The 23846-nt window shown below is 41.0% G+C and overlaps 1 long non-coding RNA gene across 2 annotated transcripts in view; it reads right to left on the reverse strand.

The window, feature by feature from the left end:
• The window catches only part of LOC130187152 (uncharacterized), a 108355-nt gene that overhangs the window by 56884 nt on the left and 27625 nt on the right, over positions 1–23846 (reverse strand). For both annotated transcript variants that reach the window (XR_008830397.1, XR_008830396.1), the window contains exon 2: positions 20303–20412. This is a non-coding gene — a long non-coding RNA (uncharacterized LOC130187152). The remainder of the gene's footprint in view (positions 1–20302; positions 20413–23846) is intronic.

Consider the following 23846-nt stretch of genomic DNA (forward strand, 5'->3'; position numbering starts at 1 on the left):
AAAGAAAGACATGACAGTAATGTTACATAACTTGCTAACACACAAAACATCCACTACGTGTTTAAAGTATTTAGAGAAATTAATAATTACCTTGAAATCAACATGAATGCTTTTAGTCCTATTTAGACTGGGGTGTCAGTGCATTTCAGCCTGTTGTGGCCAAAATTAGTATTACATAAAAAAAAAACAGAAAAATCCTCCCAGGGCTTTGGCAGGTTATTTTTAAAAAAAAATTTCCCACATGCTCTTAAAAATAAATATAACAAAAAGCAAAATTCCTGACGAGGAAAAAAAACAAAAAAAGTCTCTCTCTTCACGCTCACATCACCACATGCAGTTCCCCTACACCTTGTTTGTTTATGCCAGGTTGGGAAGATACACCAGCACTCAGGCTTTATGGGCCTTACATGTGCTAAAAGTTTATTAAAACCCATTCACACTGAAGTTAGCCTCTTACAAGACATTTGTTTTAAACATGTCTTCCATCGCACGGGACCACAGCAGAGAGCAACTGCCATCCAGTGATATGTTTCACGAGAATGTAAAATATGCAAACTAAATGACTAAAATATAAAACGTAAATGAGCAAGTAACTAATGCAATCCATTTCTCTAATGTAAGATATAAAAGAGCAGGTGAAGAAAAAACAACAGTCAATCTAAAAGTTGGGCTGTATTGAAAACAGGCTGTGAGATCATTTGCAAACAATAATCATCAACTTTGTTTTACTCGCGCTCAGGTTTTAATTAAACAACACCGTGATATTAATTATGTCCATCTCTCTGGATGAATCAGATTATTGCATCTCCTCGCTCGTACGTGCCCTGGAAACGTAACGCTCTCTAGACTGCAGGGTCACGGATGAACTGCACAAAGCTTCCACCCTCACAGTCATCCGAGCGTGTTTGCTCTCCTGAGGCCACTTCATGTCATGCAGGATGTAATTTGTTTTGAAATCTTATTCGCATTGAAAAATAAATAAATAAATAAAAAGCTAAATGAATTAAAATGAACGAGTTTTGACAGGTACAGGAATCCTGCCACAGAGCCTGTTCAGCGTTCTGTTAGTTTAAACACGGCATGTGACTGTGCACAAAACAATGGAACCACCACATGTAGATGTCTGGTGTTCATTTGAAACATTAAACCTCTGGACACTGAAGCTGACCAAGGCTGATTGGACTGATTGGAAAAGACGACCCCCCCCCCCCCCAACTGTTCTTCTTCCAAAATTTTTCCTTCGTCTCCGCTCCACACAGAATGCAACGGAAAAGAGGGTCCTTAACTCAAGTTGCCTTGAGTGGTGTTTGGTTTGAGGATGATTAATGAAGGCTCCTGCCCACAAAAACCAGCAGTGTTCTTCCTCATCAGACAAGCGATGCTGATTAAGTTGCTGAAGTGTTCTCTGATTACTACCTCACCTCTTATTCCTACTTTTTTTTTTTTTTTCCTGGGGTTTTATGTCTATGTGTGTGTCTCTGTATGTGCATGTAGTGTCAGCACTGATGCGATGAGCAGTGTTTTTTGGTGGTGGTGGTGGGTCGACAGCACCACGCTCTCAGCCCCACCTGTCCATTAGTTCTACATGACTGAGTCTGCTGTAGCTTTCATCACTGTGATATCCACATAGACACCTGGCCAGGGTTTTGATGTGTGCCACCCGCCCTCTGGTAACTGGACTCTCTGCAGTCCACTCCTCAAATACTCCATTGCACCGGCTACACACGCACGCACGCACGCACGCACGCACGCACGCACGCACGCACGCACACACACACACACACACCACTGCTGGGATGGTGTGCCAATACTGGCCTCTTATTTAACACAGACTCATCCACCCTTGACGAGCTGGTGGTTTCTCCCTAAACAGAACAATATGAAAAACATATTTGAAATGAAATTTGGTTTTTGCTTTGTACATTTCATTTTTGACCTGCAAAGACTAAGAACGGGGATTTCAGTCGGTCCACTTGCCCAAGTATGGGCTGGATGTATTTTACTATCTCTATACTGCCCCACAATACTGACTCTCGGCTGCTTGGAGCCAAAAATATGCTGGTACTGGCCTTCACATGCCCAGTTTGGATGAATCTTGTAGCAGCCATGCAAGCTCTTAAAATCAGCTAGCACTAAAAAAAGATTGGTATTCCAAAAGAACAACAATATCAAACTGAAACACAAGGAAAACATAGCAAAGTGTGCACCGGTCTGGATAATAAATGATACAAGAAATCAGCAACACCATGAGAACTCACACAGGCTCAAAGGACATCACTGTTCGTCATTTGTCCGGCCTTTGTTTAATTTGCCTGCAGAGCCAACTTTCGCAAAGGTGAGTCTGAAGTGCGACTGCAGAGGCTGTGAAGCCGAGCAGCAGCATGCACATGCATAAAGTGTCACTGGAATCTCCCGAGGGCTCTCCAAAGTGTTTATACCGCACACATAATTCATATTTGTTTACCCACTTATGTGGTCCTTGTGGGAAATGATGATCACTCAAAACAATATTAGCACGTCAAATATTGTACCGAATTTTTCAGGGCCACTGCGGGACTCAGTTTGCCAAGCAACACAAAGAGTCCCTATTGATTGTTCTCATGTTTGACCAAACAGCTGCTGTGCACCGGTGTCAATCAGTTTATTATTGTAAACATGGCTCTCCAACACGTTTGCTTGGTAAATAGCAAGCTTCTCTTGAGTACCTCACGTCCTCATGGCCTCATTTAAACAGGCTCTGAGCCTTGATCTCCTTTGAGTCTGGAAAATATTTGAATGCGTTGTCTTTACATAAATTCATTCTTTGTGTGACTACGCTTCACTTCTGTATGATGCGTTATAGTGCATGAACTTGGAATAACTATCACAGTAAAGATTAGTGTCTGACATCACGGGGTGAAGCCCGTAAAGAGGCTGTGAGACAGTACAGCTGGCCACGGCTGAATTATCTCGGTCACAATCTGCATTTGGCATTCACAAGTGGAACAGCAGGGCCAGACAACCTGAGCCAGAACAAACCTTACAGGAGCAGCAGACTGAGCTTCCACTTCCACAGCACAACTTGGAAGTGGTAGTGAAGTCTTTCCTCGTTATTCACTGTCAAATGAAAATGCAACCAAATATTTTGGATTAAGGAGGTTATGTGCTCCTGGAATAGCCTCGATTGATTCACATTTGTTTTGTTTGGTACATTATATAAGCCTGTGTTTGTTTTTAGCCCTTATTTATCATCTCCAGGAGGAACCTGCTGGGACGCCAAGCAAAAAAAAACAGCAGATCAACTTTTGGAACAAGCCCTAATTATATAAAGGAGTTTTAAAGGTCCTATATTATGTAAAATGAGATTTCCATGTCTTTTCTGATTAGCAAGTCTCTGTTATACTATAGGTCCTATATTTTCCTCTTCTCCTGTGTTTTATTTGAAGGCTTCGAGCCTCTCTTCTGCAGCTCCTCCCAGTGAAGCTCGTCTCTGACTTTACAGACACACCGTCTTCCTCAGACTATCTCAGTCTGACCTGTGCTGCAGCCGCTGATGAAAGACCCACTGGCCCTGGCTCGTGATGACACCAATTTACCAAACAGCCTGAAAAAGTGCAACACTGGATGACAAATAGAAAAGTATCACAGGAGTAAATCTATAAGTGACAGCCTCTGCCCTTGAGACCAGATACATACAGACTGTCCAAGTAGGCTATAAGTTCCCATTACCAAAATTAGATCTGTCTTCACAGCGCTGGCCTGATGAAATGCTGTGATGATGATGATGATGATGATTGCAGTAGGTTGCCTAGCAGCAGAAGTAATAATTATTCCAAAGAAACAGTAACACTACAGTTTTGGGTTGAGTGGGCGGGGAGGTGGTGGTGGTCTAATTAATTTTCACAACCCATAGACACAACCTTAAAAAATGAGATGAGCAGCATATGATATGTGGAATGAATATGCATGTGACACATGAAACTAACAGTTGTGTCTTACACACTTTTGCACGCCTCGTTTCTGAAGAGTCACTTGATCCAAGTGCCGGAGGTTCTGAATGCAGTTCGGCTGACGAAGCGTAAATTAGTAACACGGTATGTGTGAAACAGGGACTGCCCCCCTTTCAGTGCAATCCAAACACAGATATGCCTGGGACATTAGCAGATACAGATGCTGTAGCAACTTTACATTACACCGCCAGTGTGAATGCAGTATGCAATTTGGTGATCAAAGGTCAAAGGTCAAAGGTCACTGTGAGCTAATAAAACACATTTACGGCCATTAACTCGCAAATTCAGGCACCGATTATGACACAACTTAACACCATTTTGTTTATTTATTTCAACACATTATCACAACACAACAACTTAATAATACAAATGATGAATAAAAAAGCATCGCGTGAAAATTTAAAAAAAATGCTGTAGTCAGAACGCAAACAAAAATGTTGCATAAAAGACGAGCAAAACAAATGATCAATTATTATCTATAGCACATATCACCAGAGTGAACTCGCTTAGCTGCTCTGGTAAGCTTAGGATACTGGTCTTCATTTTTTTCTCCACCGTGACAGTGGCCTCCGAATCAAGTTTTCTTCAGTCATCCAAGCACATCTTAATTTCATTTCTCTCCTTCTGTGGTGCTCTTCTTCTTCAGTGTGGATATTTCCTGCTGCTTTTCCCTTTTCTTTGGTGCAGGGCCACTTTCTTCAGTACTGCTGCCACAGGCCTCTGACTGAGCGCTGCTTCTGCTGGAGATAAACTCTTAGCCATAACCAACACTGTCGATCACGCCTCGTCCTGTTTCTCTGCATCCCCGAACGACAAGCTCTCAAAACAGGGTGTAGGACAGCAGCTTGTACATGTATATGCTGGCAGACAGAGATGCAGTTAGATCCCGTGAGAGTTGATGTCCTCCACTGGGGCAGTTGTGAGATCTAGATCCGACGGTTGGGTAGTATCGGGGTCTGAAAAGCACAGCTGTCACCGACCTCCTCTGTTCATGAAGGCGCTCCAGCACTAAGCATGTCAAGATATCTTGGATGAGTTTCTGTTCAGCCACTTTCTGCTGCTTTTTGTTTCTCAGTAAGAGCTGAGAAACAATTATTATTAAACCAGCATGCACCAAAGTTTCAGCTCCACACACGCCTTGGCACTTTTCTTGAAATGCCCCACAAGGCGTCTGTCATCAACAATGTTTCAACAGATCAGATCTTGTTTCATTGTCGCATTTATGCACAGCTGCAAAGTGTGTCCCACACAGCGAACGCCCTTCACATTACCCCAGGACGGGCTGTCAGACAGTAGTTCAGCACATAACACCATATTAGCTTTACTGCCTACGACAGCGACCCTCTTCTCTCTCTAGTAATCTCAAACGCCTCCATCACTTCACCAAGTCGCTCTGCTGTCGGCAGCTGCGTGGCTCGTTTCCCACACTAATGGATGCAGTTTCATTCCTGAGTTTCTTTTGGAGCCAGTCCCAAGTGGCTATTCGAAGGAACTGCAGGTTTGGCTGTGCTAAGTGGCTAATGTTAGGCTGCTAATTACGTGTTTCAAATGATGAGCCATGTTTAAGGTTGACAAATGATAAGGTGAATGTTTGCCTAAAGAGTTTGTCACCTTCTTGACATCGACCTTTACCCTCTGATCATCCCACACTTAGGTTTCCTGCCCCGCATATGTAATTAGTAATAACTACAGGCAGCAGGTGAGTAAACGATGTCTGTCCGAGACTGACCGACCAATCAAAAACTAACCAACTAAGACTCTTCTCATTGATCTGGTTGACTATTAGGGGTCAGCCCTATTGTAAGTTGTAATCTGTTAGTTGTGGTTGTATAAACCCAATATCACAGTCAGACAACCACTCTGTTATCTCTGTTTCTTCTGTAGTAAACTAGAAATGGTTGTTTGGATTCCCCAAAAAAAGGAAATCAAATGAGAATTTCTCTAAACAGCTCAGCCAGTACAATTTTTTGAAGCCCTGCAAAATTGTATTACGAGTCCAAGATTATTTTTCTCAGCTCCTATTTGACTGAAATCTGAACAGATTCTAATTTCTGAAGGAACTGTGCTGCAGCCAAATAATAATCATGAAAAATAAAAAAGCAACACTGTCACTTTATAGAATAATTAAGAGGTGATCCGTTATTCTAATGTCGACAAATCTATCACGTAAACAAACAAAATAAATAAATAAAAATACACAATTGAGACTTGACTGACAGACAAAACACTCTGAGCCTGTAATTTATGAGGTCAAAAAATATGTACCAATGGAGTCTTTATATAGAAGTGTTGCACCATTACCTGGTGTTGCATCAGCCAGACAAAGCATCACTGTGCTTGCCATATGCAGAGCTGTATGTCATGTGTTCTGAGATCCTCTAACTGGCAGCTTGAAGGCATTTTTACTTCCCACTCCTAGGCTGTCGCCTATACATGAAAAACAGCACAGATCTGGATTAAAGTATCGACATGTGGAGTACACAACCTTAACCACAACTCCTGGACTGAAAGAAGGGCTGCTTGTTTGTATCTGAAATTCACAGCTTTGCCTGCTGCCTGAGTGAGCCCTTGTAATCTTTGACCATGTGTACTTTCTTAAGTGCTAAACGTAGATGCATCAAGTCTGCTAGATTACTTATTTACTACAACCAGCTTAAACTGTACGAAGATACTGTAAACTTCTCTAACACTGTCAGAGTCCTGATGCTGAGTTCATATGCAGCAAAACCGGAGATATTGTCTTTTTATATTCCACATATTTTTTATGCTTGTCAAAAAATGGTGTCCACATTACCCACAATGCAACTTGACTGCTGACAGTTTGTTTGGAGATGTGGCCTGGAACCTCTAGCCTCAGGCAGAAATGAGGAGCAGGCTACAGAGGTCTAGTTAACTCACTATGTTATAACTCCACACCCACAGTTTTTGTTTTGTTTTTTACTTTTAAAGGATAGCTAATGAACGGATGGATGGAATTAATGGAGTTGCTCTTTAAAGTCTGTATGACACATGGTAATCATTTGGTTTTGATCAGATAATTAGGGTTACTGGGGTTTAGAGTTAGGTGAGGACATTCTCTATGGCTTCCCCCCATCATGGGTTAGAGGAAAAATTAGTTTCAAACAAATGAGTGGATTTTCAACTTCAACAGTAAACCTTTTTTTTTTTTTTAATCAAATTAAATTTACGAAAAAAACCTTATGTTAGGTTGGGAAGTTGACGATACAAGTAAAAAGCTATCAAAAATAAAATGAATCCAACGGGTATTCACTTCTTCAGATGGCGGGAGGACTGAAGAACGTTGCAGCCAAAAACATCTGACTTTGACATCTTAGTGCCAACGTTAGTGAGGGAAACAATAATGGCGGACAGCTGAGGACCATGAAGAAGCTGAATGGCTGGGGGAGGTCCTCAGCTAAACAGATTCCTTCATGATGTCAAGAAGGGAGCAGCATCTAAATGGTGTGTTTACACACACTTTTATGAATGATGGCGCAAGAGAAAAAGAAAGTGGATGGTCTTTTCACAAAGTCTGAGGGTCTGTAGACACGCCAAGGACATTTATGTTGAAAAGACATGAAAAAGTGCTTTAGCATAAATGTCCCCTTTAAAATAAAGTGTCAGAAGTTTCAAGCCCTAAATTCCCATCAGTGACATATCCGGAAATAGGCCATCAAGTATGTTTAACTGTGTGTCTGGAGCGGTGCCGGGCTCAGATGTATTTCTACTTTGCTGGATGTACAGTAAATTACTTAGAGCAGTAAAAGAGACGTGTTCATAGAAAATCAAACTGACATGTTGACTTCCTCTCCGGGACCTCAGAGACCAATGGCCTTTTGATCTTTACATCTGCTGGAGTAATACTCCAGCCCATGTAGTTCACCCTGGTCTCATATTGACGATTCTCCAGAGTGCACAACTCCATCAAGGTGCACAACAGGGAGGCGCTGGAATCCACAAGGAATGAAGAAAGCATAGCATACAACATGTATGACGAGTGAAATACAAGTTGTGAATTTAGTGGAAAAAAAAGAAAAAGGAATTGATCCATATTGTTATTGTACTTTGTACATTTCGTATTCTTATTAACGTAGTTTTCAGCTAATACCAGTTAGCACATCACTGCTGGGCTTTGATTTGATTGCATGGTTTTCCCCATTTGATTTATGTTTGTCCAATCCAGTTTCATTACTGTGACTGTGAGCAGTTTTGTGTTAATTTTATGAAAAACCTAGTGATCATGAAAATACTGAAACTTCATCAAAGTTGGATGAACCTAAGTTAAGAAATTGTGTTAAATCACCTGACTGAAATTTAACTTCAACTTTGAGTTTTCCCTACTTCTCTTTTTCTTTTTTCTTTTTACAATGTATGCTCTCATCAACTTTGTTGCCCTTTCGAACCAGAGCTAAACAGAGTGAATATTCATCATCCGAACTCAAACCCAACTCCAAAATAAATGCTAATGTTGTTCTGTGTCTGCTGTGTAAATAGGCAACTGTTTGCTAATGCGTTCAGCCTTAACAACTTAACGAGGTGAAAATATGGCCGATGTGTTTTCAGCTGTCCACAAGTTTCTCATAGGTTCGCCCTTCAGTTTTTGACTTGACTTTTAAATGCTGAAATTAGCATATACTTGCCAATTTGCAGGATTTTTATGTGCTGTCTCATTAAATATAAAGAAAACAAACTAGTAACAAATTAGTAAAAATGTAGAGGTAGTACCATTTAAATACAGAGCACAGTAGTAGAAACTCATTTAGCTTCCAGTGTACTGAAACCCTTAAAAACATATTTCAGCAACCTTTTCGAAACACAGAAAACCCCTCAGATGAGTCACAGACGCTAGAAGGAGGGAGAGAAGGAGGAGGTACTTCAGCTCTGTATAAAGGCCATGATGCTCGTTGTTGGTCTAATGACAAGACGTCTTTGAGACTCTTGCACACCTGGGCTCTGATCTGCTGTCTGTCACTTATGCTAGCTGCTCCCCCTCAAGTTAACACTGCCCAGCAGATCTTCACTGTATTTGTGGTAACAGAGACGAGCGTCCTGAACAAGTTACTGTATGTGTAAATACAATTTTCTATGGTTCAGTCTGTCCAGAGGGTCCAGAGTTCAGAGGCCGGACATTTTGATACACTATTAAAGAGCGAAGCCAGGGATCAGTGAACTCCGGTTACAATGCACAACCATCACTATCTCCTGTCTCAGCTGTTGCTGCATCAGGCATCAACAGCCCTGAAGGAATACTTATAAAACCCACATAACCACTTGCACCTCATGCTGCTCTGCGGTACAGTCTCACCGAGTGTGCTGCGAGTTTCCTTCAGCTGCAGCCCTAACCTCCTGTCGACCCCGCTGCCTTTTTCTCCACCTACTCTCCCATGGCGCTGTATGCTCTGACTGCTTGCATCTCAAACTCTCAGAATGATTCAAGGATGATAAATCAGTTTCTTGCCAAAAAACTGCTCAAGCTCCATAAAAGTGGATGAAGATCCACCTATACTTGTGTGGGCGGAGAGGGAGAGAGAGGGAAATAGCTCACTGTGTTTAAATAGATCAGTCTTGACAGACATTTCAGTTCCACATTTAAAAGACGGTATTCATATAACACTTTTATGTCAAAGCAAATAGATTACAAATATAAATAAATGTTATGATTATAAGAAAATAGCTTTGTCTTCCATGGCTGCAAAACATCAACAGTTTATTTCATTCAAAACCATAACACATGACAGCAGAGAGCAATGCATTATGTCACCTCTCTCCCCTCAGTCTCCATTGACTGCAACTGGATCATTATTAACAACATAGAGATTGTCAATATTCAGATAATGATGTTCATTTGTTTAAAAAAAAAAAAAGAAAAGAACAACAAACAAATGTAACACTTCTCTTATCAGAGAGAGTAATTTGTAAACCGGAGCCTGTGAGATTTGGATTTTGTTGAGATATTTGTCTCTAAAGGATTTCTGTTTCACAGATGAAACATTCAGAGATCAAATCGTAATGGCTTATCTGGATAAGGGCCAATATCAAATTGCGTGCATTGATGTGCCAAAAATGTCTCATGTTCCCTCTATGTGCTTCTCACAAGGAAGGTACAGAGCTTAATGAAAAAATGAAATGGTTTAATATGTTTTTTTCTCAAAATATTTGTCATTATTCATTGTTTTTGTATATATTGTCATCTATGTGCAAGTCAAGCTCTCAATACTTCCTGACTTCCCTATCCTGTGTGTGGCCCATTGGCTTATTGAACATGTAAATCTGCAAAAACAGTTCTCAAGTATACAGTTTAAAAAAGGGCTTAGGTCATTGTAGTTTTTAGAAAATGTTACTAAAACAGATGGGAATAGTGCATTTGTTGGGGACTATTTTCAGCGGTGGATTAATCCACACCTGGTTCTCTAGTGAATATTTTGGGCAGCAGAATGGTGTATGTGGGTCTGAGTCAAAATAAACTTAAGTGTAGGCGTTCATGGTAATGTACAAGCACCCACTCGTGTGTTTAATAGTTTTTGGACAACAGGCGAGCTCTATGCTTCCTCTGAGCTAAGATGTATCACAGCATGGATACACACAATAGACTGCTGGCTTTGGCTTGTTCATAGCCTGACTCCAGATGTCTGAATTGCTGTCAACGTCTCAGATTTGTTCAGCAGTTCAAATACGCATGTTGTTGTGGCCATTGGAGGCTATTTTCGTGAGCTGTAGAAATCAACCGAAGCTCTGTAGGGAGGAGTAAGAATGGGAAGTCATCTTCCTTCATTGGCTAGCTAGCTACCTAGCTATAACCATGAAAAATGGCAGAAAACGTAGATGAACTTGACACAGCTACACTGATTTACCTGCACTTTGTGACTGTCACTCAGCCGAATGAAAGCAGTGCAACTGTCAACTGCTTTTTGTCAGATGTACTTTAGATTGTCCTAAGTAGACTTACAAAGCAACGCATTAAAGGCAACCACTACTAAAGCTTTTGTGTCGACAGAAGATGACGCCAGGGGAACAAAGTTGAACGAGAATTTGCTAATGAGTATTCATATAATAGTGCATATCCACTGAGTACTCATGGGTCAGAACATCAACATGTTGACAGGCGTGATCACCGGTGTGATCCCATCACCAGATGGTCTAGTTGGACCTATTTTTAGTCTTCTCCTCACATTCCCAGATCTCAGCAGTCACTCTGGTGAGTACAGTTTCATCAGCCAATAGAAATGATAAAACCTAAGTTTAAGTTGTAATAAACCATAGTTTTTCTTTGAGAGCGTGGGCCTGGCTGGAGAATGGCCAGTCCCTAAGCAATCCTTAGCGCCATCTCTAACTGATCTAGTGGGCCATCAGACGACAGGACAGCACAGCACGGTGGAGTGCAGGAAGAAGTGACTGAGGTCTTAAAACAGCCCATTGATATGCAGGAGGTGCACTGCTGCACCTTTGCTGAACACAAAGTCATTCTGCTTCATTTAAACAAGTTTGATCCAGTGATTTTTTTTCCTTCTGCCTCACACTGTCAAATTAATAATTAATATGTAATACTCCTCTGATTCACTTATCAATTTTAAAACACAAACAGAATCTAGAATGGGCTCTCACTGCCAGTTTTTACCCCTGAGGATACAGCCAGACTTGTGGAAAGTAATGAAAGAAACCAAGCAGTAATTTCCCTGAAATGATTTCATACAAACAAAGTTGAGACGACTCTCTCATGCTCAGAGCTGAATGGAGCGCTCAGTTATAAGGAATCCAAAAAGAAGGGATGGGCTGTTAATTATTTCCAAAGTGGCGTTTAATGGCTGCATACTGCCAGGAGAAACATAATACACAGAGGTCCACAGGGCCATGGGGGAGGGGCGGGAGGGTGTGGGGTGGGGCGGAGGAATTGTTCATTTACACTACTATTCGCTGATGTAAATGTTTGCAACAGTTACCACAGGTGTTAAAGGATAATTTAGTGTTTTAAAACATGGGTCTTTTGTAATAGTTTTTTCCCTTAAAGTAACAACACGATCATACTCGTCAAGTTAACTGCTGAAATCTGGGGACAAGGCAATATTGCAAGAAATTAGATGGGTCAAGCGTATTAAAGGTTTAAACAGATCTCTGGGAGTGTCAACTTCCAATTGAAACATCAAGCTTTATATTGCCATTGGTATGTTATACATACAGTACATAAGAAAAATAATGTTTCTCATGGATTTTTTGGCTCTTCTGTTGAGTAACCTCCTGGTGTCTACTACTATTTTAGAGCAGCAAAGACAAATTGATTCACCCAGGTGTGAAACTATAAAGTTTATTAATAAATTACGTGGTATCAGATCGCTGCATGGACTCACTCGCCAATACCTGATCCAGTATTTTAAGCAGTATCCGAGGTATTTCCGATATGATAACCTTTGTTTTCCCGGTGTTCAGAGGGAAAGTTGTTCGGCCTCTTCTCTGTAAACTGTTTCATCATTGTTGCTGATGAGGCCCACACTGTGTCATCAGCAAACCTAATGATGCGGTTTGAGTAGTAAGAAAACAGTAGGGGGTCAAGTGTGATTTGAAGGGTGGATTTAATGTGCTGCATAACCAGCTTCTCAAAGTACTTCATAATAACAGGTTTGAGTGGTATGGGCTGGCAATCCTTCAGACAGCACGCCGGAGACTTCTCAGGCAATGTGTGGATAACTGTTTCGGCCAGTGAGATGTTGAAGATGTCTGTGAGAACATTTGCCAGCAGGAGGAAGTCTTCCTAACGCTGTCGGCAGCCATATGCAGAACCTGGTCATCTGGGGGAGGGATGGTCTTCATCACCTGCACACATCTGTCATATACGGAAGCAGTTCAGCACATCTGGAAGGGCGGTATTGCTGCCACAAGTCGGTGGTGGGGCTTTATAGTCCACAGTGACCTGGATCCCCTTCCAGTGGCTGTTGATTCTCTAATGCATATTTCTGTTTCGCTTCTCAGCTGCCACATGACACGGGTTATTTCTTGCCGCCTTGAAGGTTGTCTTCTCCTCATCCCCGGCAGTGTCCTAACCTCCGCTGTCAGTTATGGCTTCTGGTTTGCCCTTGAGGTGATGGTTTTAGTGACTGTGACATCATCAATACTCTTGCTGACATGAGCTGTCACAGTCTCTGTGTACTCCCCACCCGCCCACCCATCCACATCAATGCAGTCATCGTAGGAAGCTGCCTCTTTGAACATGCCCCAATCAATGCTTTTGAAGCAGAGCTGAGACAGCCCCTCTGGCCAGCCCTTAATCTGATTCTGGATCGGTCTGGAAAACTTTCAGGAGTGGTCTGAACGGCTCGGGCTCCATTTCTTGTTGATGTAAACACACAGTCCACCGCCAGTCTTGCTGGACAGTGATGATCCACTCTCATCTCGGCTGCAAGATAGTCCATCCAGCTGAATGGCCATGTCTGGTTTGTCGCTACGTAGCAATGTTTCAATTAAAACAAAGAAGCAAAAGTTCTTCATTTCACGCTGGATAGTGTGTCTTAGTTAGTAGTGTAAAGTTCAACTTAGTGTCCGGTAAGAATATATTAGCCAACGGTACAAATGAGAGCAGATCTAGCTGAGTTAGCCTTTAGCCTAGCCTAGATATCTACACTACTGGGTCCTCTCACACCGCTTTAAGTGCTTCCTCCTCCAGATTGGTGCTGTAGCTTGGCTTAGATTTGGAGGATACTTCAAGTCATAAAAGCACTGGGGCTTGGTAGTTTGTACTCACTCTACCAGTGTCCAGACGATGCTGGTGGCTGTATGGGTTTATGCTGCAAAGAAGGCCGCTACATGTGTAAGCGCCACCATGGCAACCAAACACATAGTATACATACATGTAGCCATGTATGTTTATATATGAAGGAAAAGACTGAAGTTGTTGTTGGTTTCAATGTTGCTTTCATGAATTATTTTAATGTTGGGCTGAGGAAGCAGTTGAACCAAGTGACAATGGAGGACCACAGTGTTATCAATGTGTATTGTCCATGTAAAAAAAAAAAGAAAAAAGTATTACTACTACTGCTATTACTAAGCCAATCAAAACCAAGTCCAGGAGTGATGTGTTAACTGGTGTGATGCTAGTCCAAGTGGCTGAAAGGGTTGCCGTAAAAACTAAAGATTTTAGAATGAGTTTGAAAACTTGAACATTTTAACACCTTTTTATTTTTTTTCCCTGTCATGAAAACTTGTCTGGACAGACACCTTGTCATGGCAGGTAAGTCGGCATGCCAGCCCGTTATTGCCGCCACTTGCCTCTCCGCCTGAGTGTGCAAGCTGCCTCGGTCTCAGCCAGGAAATCGCCGAACTGGAACAAAGAACATCCACCCTTTATCGGATTAAAGAAGGCAAACAAATCCTCGAGTCCCTGGTTAGCATCGGGCTCTGCTAATGCTACTGCAGCTGGAGGGGGACTTGACACTACTGTGTCTTCCCGGGCTGTGGACGTCTGGAGCAAACTACAAGCTAAACTGACTGACAAAATAATTATGTTGTGGGCCGTAAAACCAAAACGAGGGTTAGGATCTGAAAGATGCTAAAAAGCGGTAAAACTGAACAGAACTGCAGAGTGAGATGTTCATTTCTTTTGGTTTCATCTCTATATGTCTCATTACACATCTGATCCATTTGATCCATCCATTCCAACAGAACAACTTTAAAGTTTCTCTTGGGGGAAGAAAAGGTAGAAAAAAGATAGATGTCTATTTCTTTTGTGATTTTTTGGTTGCTGCTTCCTAAAAATCAGAGAATGCAGTTTTATAAGTTGGAACTAGAGTAAAATTTAGTCCATTATTCCAAAAACTACTCTTCTAATGTATATACAAATTTTTAATTGCCAGCCTCTCTCTAAAGCTGCCCAGAGTACCTTTTGTATTATGCGTCGTGTGTGTGTGTGTGTGTGTGTGTGTGTGTGTGTGTGTGTGTGTGTGTGTGGGCAGGGGTGGCAGTATTCAAGTAATGGCCGGGTGACAATGGCTAAAGCGCACATATAATTCCATCAGTCACAGAGCTAATCACTCGGAGTCCTCTGCTTCAGCAGACAGTCACACAGACACAGAGGAGGCCCAGCCAGCGTCCAGTCTGCAGCCTCCCAGGTGGTCTGCGCTGCACACACCGTGTCAAACCACTGGAAAATCACACCACAGCCTGTCATTTGGCAAACGACGGACGTGGCTTCATTTGAATACATGCTTTCTGACAGCCTAATTAGACCAGGGCTCTGTAATTGCCGCTAATTGTCAGTGCGTGACAGATCAGTCAGGAAATCCAACAAGCACATTCAAATCAGTACACTCAGTATTGGCACCCAAAAAAAAAAAAAAGAAAGAATTTAGAAGGGATTCCTCAAAGCCCCACAGCTACTATACTTTGATTTATTTTATTTCGTTTCTTAATTTTATTGTTTCGTTTGTTTGTTTGTTTGAAGAAGTCACTTTTCAATGGCCTAATATCTCTGAACTGACAAGAACCAACAGTCAAAACAACTCAGGCAAACCCTGATGTTAGCCTCACCCTGGTTCACTCAACAAAAATGGGATTTTTACATTGACTTTTGTATTACTGCAGAATATAGGCTCTGCGATGAACAAATGTTTATACTTTATAATACTTTTCTTCACTAATGAACACCACTTTATGATGTTTGAAGCCCAAAAACAATCAGCAGAAGTAAAAATGACTTCAAGATCACCATCATTAAACTTCAACTTAAAGTTTAATTTAGCTCTGACCTTTTCTACAAAAGCCTTTCGCCTTAGTAATAAAATATAAACACAACAAGGCTGTAAAGGTGGACTGGTGAGTAGATTGGTTTTCCGGTTCGCTGTGATGATGTTTAACTTAAGAAATCCTGACTGGGATATTTACTGAGGTAGAATAAAATGTGAAAATGTCTTGAGCTTGTGTGAACCGCAGACCTTATTTTAGCCATTTAACCAAAAAAGAAACACTCATAGACTTCAGGAGTTTCAGGAATATCAGACTTACTTTTTAAGAGATTTTATCTGTTTTTTATTTTTATTTTTTATATGGTGGCCCAGAAAGCGCAACACTTCTTTACCACTTTGACAACACATACATGCATATATATTATCTTTTATCTATATTTTAATGAGTGCTCTGAACACAATGTTGGTACAGTAACAGTGTCTGACTGTAATAATGAATTGTTCTTGTTCATTACTCCAGTTCTAATCCCAACCTCCCACTGTAATAATGGAGGGAGATTCACTGTTCATCCAAAAAAAAAAAAAAAGGAATGTCACCTAATCAACAAAATGGCCGTTCACAGTATTAAGATTTCAGAGTGCAGAAGAACAATGGCAACACACCAGGAGTGACCCAGGAAAAATTAACTTCAATAAATGTATGAGTCAATTAAGGCATAATGGTCACATCCCCCAAATCACATTCAACTGAGCTAAAACTGGAAGCATTGTGTCAAATCCTATTAACTTCTGTTCTATGCTAATCCATGAAACCAATAAGCAGCTATTAAAAGTAACTTTTTTTTTTTTTTTTTTTTTAAATCACTGGCTTGAAAAAGATGCATCAATAACAGGATTAGTAATTAATAAAATCCCCTGCCTGACATGTTCACAGACAGTTTAAACCATTTTTAGTGAAAATATTTGTGGTCAAATCTCAGACCAGAGTTCATGTAAAATGTGTTGAATTGTACGTTATGAGAAAAACAGACAGGAAATATCTCTGATGGTTATTAAAAGGTCATTGATTCCTAGTATCAAATTATTATATTATTGATCAGACCATGACCAGCTCTTCATCATTTCTAAAAGTCTTCCTTTTTTATACTTTTCGGTTTACAGATTGAAAACAGTATTAATAGTAGTAAGTTGATAAGGTTTTTATCTTCATTCATGGAAATCATATATCATATGCAGCATTGATATGATTGTTGTGCAATATCAATCACTAAACAAATATATCATATTATATCATTTTCTACTATTTACTACTTATATAGTTTTACTCTGTTGTTAAATTTCCACTTTGTTTTTTCCACTAAGTTGGTGAAAACTGAAAACACATTTATTTCTTTTGATTTTAGGCGAAGTTGACATTTTGTAAACCTCAAAATAAAACTTTTAAAAAACACTCTCCAGAGCGGACAAAGGTGAAAACACTGTGTGGATGAGGAAAACAGAGCTTTTAGAAAATTACGAAATACATATTTATTATGAAATAATAAGTATTTCAAAAAGTAAGGATCAACTCATTGAGATGGGCCTCCTTGTTTTTGTGGGTGTCCTGAGACAAACAAATGGAGAAATTAAGGTTAAAGATTAAAGAAAAAAGTATACGAGGAAAACAATCAATATAAAATAACATCAAACCACACAGGGCTCTGTCCTGACCTCATATCACACCCACCACCATTGAAATATGTGCATCAACTGCACAAAACTAACGAGAACTGCCAGACCAAGTGTCAGCACCCAATTATGTAAGCAGGAATGGAAACTGTGAGATACAGAAGTTTTGACTTCTCTTTTTCACTCTTCACATCACTACTTCTGCCATCTTTTGTTACAACCTGAAGCTCACAAAGTTCTAGTAAAAATATTGGGGAGTTATGACGGCATGCATTTTACCCAGGGTTCAGGCTCCATTTTTGAGCAGCACCGTGGCGCACTGGTGAACTGTTAACTTTCCTGCAGTGCACTGAGGTTATTTCCTCATCTGGGCCAGTTCAGTATCTTGGTGACTCCATATGTCTGTGTTGGTGGAAAGATTTCATCAGCGTGAAAGCGTCACAACTGTAAGATACATCCATGAAACTTTCCATATGTGTAGACGAGATCGAAATCTGGGCTGAGTATGAAAATGGGTGTGGTCCGACCCATGGCAACTAAGCACTCGTGGGTCCGAGGGTCGACATGATGTACATCCACTCAGGTAACAGGTATAAACACTTTTTGCCTTTCGATGTGTTTGGATGACACAGAGTTCATTTGAAGCATTAAAAGTTCCCCTGTAAAGTTCCTGTGTACAACTCTTTCAAAAGAACCACCGTATTAGTGATGACACCCATGCTGGCCTCCAGAGACTTCAATGCCATTACTGCACCATATAATTAGGAATTTGTTCATTCAGGGGTCCCTCTGAGACACATGTGCCTGTGCACATTTCCCAAGAGCGGTCAGAGCGACCTTCTACTTACAGGACGGTCAGTCCACTCAGTAGGGCGCCCTGCCCCCTGCTACCCTACATACTGCAAACGTATGTCGGCAAATGTCTGTGCTATTTAGCGTCTTCGGTGATGCATCAGAGGTGAAGCGACTGTGATTTTCGTCTCTGGAGGCGGCTGAATCCCTGCGCCAGAGAGCGAAGTGATAATTCACTTCTGAAGCCATTTTAGCACATACTACATTACTAGGCTGAAAAGATTGCTATGTCCGTCTTTGGGTCCAATGCACCAAGACAATTACAAAAGTAAGCCATGCATATCAGTCATGCGCTGGCTTGAAATAAAGCCCAGCCATCACTTCTCACATAATGCCGCCATATAACCTTGTTTGGGAAATTGGACACTGTTGGCAGTTATTTATTACTCATCAGCTCTAACTCATTATAGAGTGGTGTCACCTTTCATTTACTTTCACTTCACCATGAGTGCAGGCAGGGTGGTCTGTGATGACGTTCATATTCCATTTAAAAAAAAAAAACTCTCTTCCATCTGCTTATTTGCTTTTCTCTCACACGTTAACAGTAATGAAGCGAGAATACCCAGCAGAATAACAAGGAAAGCTCCTGTTATTATCACAATCTCACTTTGAACAACTGCATTGTATTAATAGGCACATCCTTCTTAGTGGATCCTTGTTATACAGGACAAGATGCAGAGTTCAGTCTAAACAATAATACGCATTATACGCATAAACATATACATATATATATACACACACACACACACACACACACATACATAAATCCATATGCATTTTTTTTTTCCTTTTTCCTGGTTTCTTTTCTTTACTCCTCTCCCTCTCTCTCTCTCTCTCTCTCTCTCTGTTCCCAGTTGTGTGCATATATTTACATTTATATTTACATACAGGCTGGTAATTGTTGTTTTTGTAAAGCTCAAGATTTTTAGGTTATTTAATTGGTTTATGATCAGATAAAACAGATAAAATTGTGGTTAAGTTTAAGGTACAAGGGTCAACTCCCTAATATATTTCTGATTTTTTGTAACTTTCCAAAACTGACAATCCAATAATCATGGCTGCTTACTGCCTCCATCAGCCAGGTATGCTCCTATAACCGAGGACAGACGTTCCAAAAGTTCTTCTCCCTATTTCTATAACTAATTAAATCAAGATTACAAACATTCCCAAAAGGCAAAGATTTAAAAAAGTTTCAATCATCGTCTTTCAACCCAGTCCTTAAAGGTTTTCTGATTTGTCGCTCCATATTGGTAGGGAAACATATCCAACAAGTCCTCATACCAAATGACACCTTCCAAAAGGGCCTGCCTGTTAGGACTATTTTCAAGCTTTTTTCCCAGTGCTTTCAACTGCATCTCACAGTTTTCATGAGTTTGCTCAGTCAGACTCAGTTACACTGAGAAAGCTTCATCCACTGATCAAGAATGAGGGAAAAAAAGCTAGGGAAAAAAAAATGTTTTACTACTACTACTATTAAAAGGTACCAAGGTCAATAATTAACTTTCACAGTCTATGCGGTTATGGTTAAAGATAGGCAAAGGTCATGGTCATGGTTAACCAGCTTTGAGTGTTGGTAGGAAACAAGTAGCAAACCCCAGATCTGGTGCGAAAGTCAAGAACCCTGACCTGACCTGTTTTGAGTTGCCATAACAACATTATGCTCCTTCCTCTGCTTCTGAGAGAGGACAGTCATTATCCTCATGACAAGATGTCGCTTGTCAGAAAAACATAAACCGAGGTCATTTAAAAAAAATGACTGGTACTTTCATTTTTCTGGTGAGTGTGGCCGTCTGCCTTTACTTGGTGGACCCACATTATCACCGTCAACCTCCACAAGGCTGAACATCAGCCAGCATGAAATTATTATGTGTGTATCATTAACACAAAATAAATACCAATACCAGCACGTCCCGACACCCCTACTTCTTATTCTTTACTATAAAAAATCAGCACACACAATATTGTATGGCATTTATTATCTATAATCTGTGAATTTCCTATGATGCCAGACTGACAGTAGTAAGACAGTTAAACCCAGAACCTAAATCTAATGAGTGGCAGTGTGCTTTCAGCGAGCAATGTGTTATTGACGTTGGAATGGGTAGAACAGAAAAAAAGAGCACGTACCACAGATCAGACATCCTCAGTGGGAACAGTTTCCAGTTTCCTCTGCTCCTCCCCTCGTCTCCTCGGGGTGGCGGCTCTCCCTGGACAGAACTGGGCCGCTTTTCACCACTCTGAAAACAGAAGGCATCCCCCAGGTTGAAAGACCTCAGAGCAGTCAATGAGAGCCTCACTACAGCCTAATGAGGATTAATACCTCACATCGAGGAAGCACATGGCAAAAAATATCAGGCCCTGTGGGATATGGACTAAATATGACAGGCCCAAAGACTTCTTGGCCCACAAGGATCACACACTGGGATCTCAAAGGTTCGTCAGCTGAAGAAGTGCGCTGGGGGGGATTGCAGTGAAAATCTAAGAAATAACATGCTGTTATCTGTACAAGCTAAATCCTTCCAGGAAAATAAACATTACACACGGTATAGATATACATAAACAACAGAGGCATTTACATCAAAGCGTACCATTATCATTCAGTGTGAAAGTATTTCAAAATTATGACTTAGTATGTTTGTTTAACAAGTCAAAATGATCAAATGCTCTCTTATAATGGACCAACTGCTTAACATTATTATGGCTTCATATTTGGATATTTCACTTTTTACTTTATAATTTGGGTATTTAATGGTTTCTTAATTAAATCTTAGCATTGCCATAATTATGCTTTAAAAGGACATAAATCATACATAAAGGAGGTACTTGTAATTTTTGCTATTGCTTTGTAGCCAACGTTACATTAACAGCTGTTTACTTAACAGTCTAGAAGAAACATTGTGAGTTCAGCATCAAGCTTCATTCCATTACACACCAACAGCTGTCTCCAGCAGTGGAAAGCAACACCAATGTTAACTCTTGTGCCTATCACGTCTTTTCTTCTACTGAAGTTAGCATGCTAACCAGCTAGCCCCGGCCAATCTCGTCACTTTCCGATACCGAGGCAATGTAGCGTCCAGGCTAGCCGGAAGACGTAGCACTGCTCAGAGGGCGTACTATAACCTCTTCTGAAGCTTGTCAATCGAACCCCCTTAAAGAAAAGTGTAGATTTTTCAAATATTCCACTTTAAAATGTTCAAATCAACTTGTGTTATACTGCATATCTCTTAAATATATGGAAACAAAACGTGGCTGGACTTGAATGCTGTTTATAGCAACTATTTTCATTTTCATGTTGGTTGAAATTAGTTTGAACAAATTCTTATCTGACTGTATGAACTTCGTCCCAATGTCCTCATTTTAAGAACGATAAGACAGTAATAATGAATCTATTTGCTTTCCTAATACTAACTAACTAATTTTATTTGTGTAACACAGTCAAGTTACAAAAGTGCAATAAGATAACAGAAAATAATTTGGGCAGTAAAAATGTGTTTGATTACTAAAATCGGCCTCAATTAATCCAAAGAATTAGAAACTGACAGGGCTCAGAAAAGCAGACACAAATGTTAAAGGTTGGTTTCAACAAGAAGTCTGTTCCAGGGTTTTGAGGCCCAGCCACCGAACACACAATAGCACAACTGGGGTATTATTTGTGGCGTCGTCTCGGGATGTAAGGTTGTGGGACCATATGGGCACAAAAGCTCACAAATGTATGCTAGACCGAGAACATGGAATCAGTTCCTACTGGGAATGGACTTCCAAGTTTTAACTCATTGATTTGTTCCTGGTGTCGACAAAGCCTGCAGAGATCCAGGGAAACGAAGCCAAGATTTGTGAACCTGGGCCTCCAGCTGGCTGAGGCCAAACAGATGGCTCCAGAGGACGCTGTTCGTGACACAACATCACGCAGTCACACGGCAGAAGAAACTGGCCGTGACAAAGCCTGAAAATAAACACACTGACCACAATAGGTGGAAGGACATAGCCTTGCTTACGTGTGTGTGTGTGTGTGTGAGATTTGGCCTGGTTGTTGCCGGTCTTGCTCTGGCGCTCATTTGCACAGCTGGATGACTCTAGAGGACACCGGGACCGGCGCAGTGGTCAGCCAAAGCTTCGACCCCCGGCCCGGCCTGTGCTCCCCTCAGACTCGGCTGCGTCATGCTTGCTCCCCCGTCCACTGAAACTCTGCTCTTGCAGTCCAGGCAGTGATCCAAGAGATGGTGTTGCAGCGAAGCGGAGCCCCTCAAACATACTGTAAATGTAGCTGTAAACAATGACAAGGCCAGATACAGTGGCTCAAAGCTGCTGTGTGTTATTTTACCTCTATTTACAAGAGCTTGGTCTGCTCTGCTCAAAGTTTTGCTTTTATTCCCCCTGCAAACTCACTTTATATTATTTTTTACAATTGCACCAGGGAGCTGTCTGGTAAAGTCACTGTTTTATAGCTTCCCTATTTTGCAGTTTTCACCCGAGCAGTTGGAGGCTTATGGAGAAAACTTTTTTAACTTCCCAGATTGTGAACCTGGGGAGTCAGACCAGCAATCATTTGATCAGACACTACTTAATCTCCAAGCTTCTGTTGCTTTATGAAATTAAAACTCATGCATTTTACAGTAATTCTCCTATAAGCTATTTCTGGCTGACAAATATTACTCATGTAAATAACACTTAGGGTACACAGTCTGCCATTGGTGAAACTTTTCCAGGTGAAACTCCTGATTGAACAAGGCAACGGAATCATTGTCACAAGCACCGATGTGTATTAATAGTGTCACGGTCACACGAGAGTTAATTATAACTGCGCCAGATGAGGCTGTGGGGTCCACTCCCTCTTTTTCCTCTCGTTGTCACATTTAATTTCATTTCACCAAACATTTAAATAGGTGCCGTGCTTGTTGTCTTTGCAGCTTTGGATCACTGTCATTCTGCCAAACTAGCACAACAAATGCACTCTCCTCTCAGTCCCCGTTCGGCCCAAGCTGCGTTTCACATCGACACAAACTCAATTATTGTCAGTAATTACAAGTATCTTGGGGTGTTTGAGTAGAGGCTGAATTACAAAAGGTGCAAAACACGGATTAAATTGCTTGAGCTCTTGATGGGGGGAAGAGGGCTGTTAAACTGTCTCTCAGACTCAATTGGCCTAATGTCTCTAAAGCTGGCGGTGTGCACGGGAGGCTGTGGTTTATTGGTGTGTCTCTGTGGTCAGTTTGAACAAATATCTCTCTGCCTCTTTGAGCAATGAGGCACCGTGGGTGAGATCAGATGCAGGGACATGCAGTGCAAATGTCCCTGGACATGAGGACTGAACTCTCAAGAACACAGTTATGTACTCGCCTCATGTCAAGTCTGCAAGGGTGCTGGGCTGCCAGGGAATAAAATGTTCTTGAACTTGTAGCAAAATACAAAGTATTTATGTTTTTTTCAGAGCACTTCTTGCTGCTATTGAGTCTAACAGAGTCATGGACCTGGTGAAGTCAGCAAAGCAACTTCTCTGGAAGTCGTTGTGTGTCAAGGGTGTGACAAGGCCCCTAATTCTCCATGTCGACCTCCTGCAAGTCCAGACATTAGGATTCAACCATAGTTGCCAAAATTTTGAATAACTAATTAATAGATAATAATTAGATGCAATATGTAACTTTTGCCACCAGGGTGTCACAATAAAACCAAT

Source organism: Seriola aureovittata, chromosome 19 (genome assembly GCF_021018895.1).
Source record: "Seriola aureovittata isolate HTS-2021-v1 ecotype China chromosome 19, ASM2101889v1, whole genome shotgun sequence".
Taxonomy (NCBI): Eukaryota; Metazoa; Chordata; class Actinopteri; order Carangiformes; family Carangidae; genus Seriola; species Seriola aureovittata.